Below are 4,701 nucleotides of genomic sequence, written 5' to 3' on the forward strand. Positions count from 1 at the left end.
TGACTCAGGGAAAAGACCCTGATGCTGGGAGGGACTGGGGGCAAGAGGAGAAGGGGACGACAGAGGATGAGATGGCTGGATGGCATCACTGACTCGATGGACATGAGTTTGGGTGAACTCCGGGAGTTGATGATGGACAGGGAGCCCTGGCATGCTGCGATTCATGGGGTCACAAAGAGTAGGACACAACTGAGCAAGTGAACTGAACTGAACTGGGGCTTATATATTTACTCCCTTTCCTCTTAAAACAATTTTTTTTCCTTCAATAGTGAGCATCACTGTGTCACCTTCTGGAAAACTGTGAATGAACTTGGTGAGTATGTAGTACTCAGATGGAGTATTGAAATAGATGTCATGAGGGAAAGCAGTGAGGGAGTAAAATAGATGGGTGGAAAGTTTTGAACCCATATTAGTTTGTATGTTATACAATAAGAATAGCCATTATATGTCCTCTTCAGAGACTAGCTTGATAAAATGACATTAAGTGAAGATTGTTCTAGTACCTGAGTTGGATGAAACTAGCATTTGCAAACTTTTCACGGTTGGTAAAGAGATACGGACCACAGCTCATCTTTTTCATAAAAGCTCTGGGATAATGAGTAGCCTCCTAGAAACAATTGATCTGTCTGGGGACATGAAATAAAATGTATCAACCATATTGTTATAATAAAATTGAACATATTACCTCTACCTGTGAGAGAGTCTCTCACATTCTACTGAATGAATAAAAATCTTTCAAGATAGCCCTGTTTTCATTTCACAAACCTAGTCTCATCTATCCACAGTGATTCCTTTTCTACAAATTATGTTAGCTTAATCTCGGTCCAAAATTTGGGATATGATGAAGGTCAGGGTACTTTTCACTTTAGACTAATACATAATATTAATGATTTGAGAATTAAGCTGTATAACACTCAGAAGAATAATTGGTTAATACGTAATTCTCTAGAAGTGATTTCTTTAATTGTTTAATTGTTTTTTTAATTTAATTAATTGTTTTTTTCTGGCCCCTATTTGGGGAGCATTTCCAGAGCAGTGTTGCATAGGTGGGTTGGTCAATATAATAATGCAGTAATCTGGAGATTCAAGTACCTTTATGAAGAAATAAACCTCTGCTTATAAAAAATAACTCTAATAGCTCTAGGCACAAAATATCTATGTACCCTTTAAAATGTTTCAGTGCATAACAGACTATTTAATACTTATTAAACAAAAGCAGATGCATCCAAAATGTTGACCTTTTAAATCTAAAAGATTTTGCCATGGAAATAACTATATTAGATAACAGAATTCTTTGGCAGGAAATTGATATCTGATTGAAATTCAAGTTATCACACTTATTCAACAAAGACCTAGTATTTCCCCAAGGACTGCTCTTACACAGTTTGTGAAACTGAAAATAACTTCTTCAAATTTGCTGTCAGTTCTTGTAGACTAGTAAGTGTTTGCAGGCTTCACACGTAGATCTCTTTAGGGCACGACACAGTTACTGAAATAAAATGCTCAGTTAGTATCTCTTTAGTACTCATTTTAAAGACTTTAGGTCAAAGTCAGTCTTTTAGAGAACCATTGTGCAATTTACATTTGAATATGTACATGCGCAGAAAACTCTATGGTAATATAAATGTGTACATTCTGCTGCTGCTGCTGCTGCTAAGTCACGGCAGTCGTGTCTGACTCTGTGCGACCCCATAGACGGCAGCCCACCAGGCTCCTCCATCCCTGGGATTCTCCAAGCAAGAATACTGGAGTGGGTTGCCATTTTCTTCTCCAATGCATGAAAGTGAAAAGTGAAAGTGAAGTCATTCAGTCGTGTCTGACTCTTAGCGACTCCATGGACTGTAGCCTACCAGGCTCCTCCATCCATGGGATTCTCCAGGCAAGAGTACCCAAGTAGGTTGCCATTGCATTCTCTGATGTGTACATTCTATGCTATCATTATTTTTTAAGTTATGCATTCAACTAAAATTTGAACTTATAGTATCATTTTAAATTTATTCAATGGGTATATAATTTATATATATACCCATTTATTCAATGGGTATATAATTCAATAGGGTATAGCTTTACATTTTGTGTCACTGGGCATATGTCCTTGTTTTCTCTGTTATTTCACTTCTAAGTCTGCTGCATTAGCAAAAATTAGTAACGAAAAATGAGAAAGACAGGAAAAAAGAAAGAGAAAGAAAGTGCATCTCAGGCAGATGTGGTAATTCTGTAAACACTGAAGGAGAGGCAATCACTATAGCTCATGACCAAGATCTTTGACTAACTCACTCTCCAATTCTAGGTCATTCTTAGAGCCCTTATAAGAAACACTTGTCTATGAGATATTTCGAAGAGCATTAATTGTATCAACTAACATTCATACTTTTCATCTGAATAATCTTGAGCAATTGTTTTTACTAACTTCACTTTAGTATGTGTGATAGCCCAACTGGTACCATGGTCCCCTTTATAGCGGTTTGTCTCTATCCATGAATTCTGGGTAATTTGACAACCATTAATCTTTGTGTTCTAAGTGTAAGTTTTCTGAACTGAACTGAAATAGGAGATTTGACTGTACTTTTATATTCTGTAGTAGTTCTGTTATTTTATTTATTTTATGAATATCTAGTCCAACCTTTTTCAAGATTTCTTTTAAATACTTTCACGTACACTAATGAGAGAGCTTTGCAGTAGTGAGTAGATAGCCTGACAAAGGCAAAAAGGAGAGAGGGAAGGAAAAGTGATATAAAGATCATTATTATAGTAAGACTCAACACATAAGCTTGATTATATCAACATCGGAATCTAACCAGCTCAGTTAATCAGTCATGGAAAATTGCAGAGGTTTAAAAATCGATAATCAAATAAATCCCAAACTGTTGGCTTGCACACATAGTTATGGCTAGATATAAGCCCTGAAAACAGTGCCTGTGGGTGAAAGGAAAGGAAGATTTAATAAAGATCTAAATCCCTGTCTGTACAAATTTAGATGCCTGTTTGTGAAGAAACTAAAATAAAGAGACTGACTGTTTCTGACCCTCTTGTAAACAGCAGGTAAGCCTCAGAGGAGAGTGTGCTCAAGGTGCAAGTTCAGATCACACATTGCCACTGTGTGTGGCTTCAGGTGCCAGAGCAGTCTCCCTCTGCTTAAAACTGTGCCTAAGGCATTCAAGGCTTCAGTTGCTACTATGCAGTATTTAGTTTGATCTATCACTGTGCATATCTTGAGATACTCGTATCCCCACGGTTTGGTGCTTTAGACATCATTGTACACAAAGAACACAGCTTAGGATTCAAGGGTGTACAATTTGTGTAACTTTAGATGCCAGAATCTGTGTGTTTGTATCCAGAATATGTATCTGCATCCACCAGTGGATACAGCTTCATATGCTTAATTTCAACCAAAAATTTTTCACTTGGAGAAACAGAGGTACAAAGGGAATTTTACAAGTAATATGCACATAGTTATACTATCAGTCTTTTTAAAAGTTCTCTTTAAAATTATCCATTCAAAATGTTATATTACATGCGGCTCAATGTATAATGACTTTTAGGCATGATTTTATACATTCTAGAATGTTCTTCCAAAATTCATGAAATTCCAAAGTAAAGTAAAACAATTACAATCTAGTGGGCCATGAGAACATTGAGTGAAGTGAGTTTTAAAATGACTTTGTGTGGTTAGTTGTGTCCGACTCTGTGACCCTTTGGACTGTAGCCCACCAGGCTCCTCTATCCATGGGATTTTTCAGGCAAGAATACTGGAGCAGGTTGCTATTTCCTCTGCCAGGGGAATCTTCCTGACCAGGGACTGAACCCATGTCTCCTGTGTCTCCTGCATTGCAGGCTGATTCTTTACCCATTGAACCATCAGGGAAGCCCATTCATTAAATTTTTAAATTTTATTTTTAAATTGGAAGTTTTCATCTATAAAGGATGTTGTTGTTGTTAAGCCACTCAGTCATATCCAACTCTTTGCAACCTCATGTACTGCAGGACGCCAGGCTTCTCTGTCCTTCACCATCTCCTGGAATTTGCTCAAATTCATGTCCACTGAGTCAGTGATCCAAACATCTCATCCTCTGTTGTCCCCTTCTCCTCCTGCATTAAGTCTTTCCCAGTGTCAGGATCTTTTCCAGTGAGTGGGCTCTTTGCATCAGTGACCAAAGTATTGGAGCTTCATTCAGCTTTAGCATCAGTCTTTCCAATGAATACTCAGGGTTGATTTCCCTTAGGATTAACTGGCTTGATCTGGCTCAGATGATAAAGAATTTATAAAGGAAATCCTGCTAATTCCCAGTGAAGCCATTTGGTAAGAGAAAAATGGGTGTAAAATCATAGAGGAACCGATGTCATTGTTGTCATGATGCTATTGTTATGGAATCCTGTTAGACCCAGATGTATCAATGTATTAGAGAAGAGAATTGATAGAGTTCACGAAACCTTTACCTGGGAAGACAAAGTTGATAGTGTTATATATTGAAGACATTGTACAAATATGTAAAAAGATAAATGCACATGTAGAGACATATAGCATATCTATATTTATGTGTGTATATATATATATGAACCATGCCATACTGTGAACCATATATAGAGAAATACAATCTTTTAATGTTTATCTTATATTTATCGCACTCCTAATAGATTTTAGATACTACAAACAGTCTGTTGCATATTGTATTAGTTTCCTAGGGTTACTTTAGCAAAGCA

The sequence above is a fragment of the Bison bison genome, unplaced genomic scaffold (genome assembly GCF_000754665.1).
Source record: "Bison bison bison isolate TAMUID 2011002044 unplaced genomic scaffold, Bison_UMD1.0 scf7180017864389, whole genome shotgun sequence".
In the NCBI taxonomy this organism is placed as follows: Eukaryota; Metazoa; Chordata; class Mammalia; order Artiodactyla; family Bovidae; genus Bison; species Bison bison.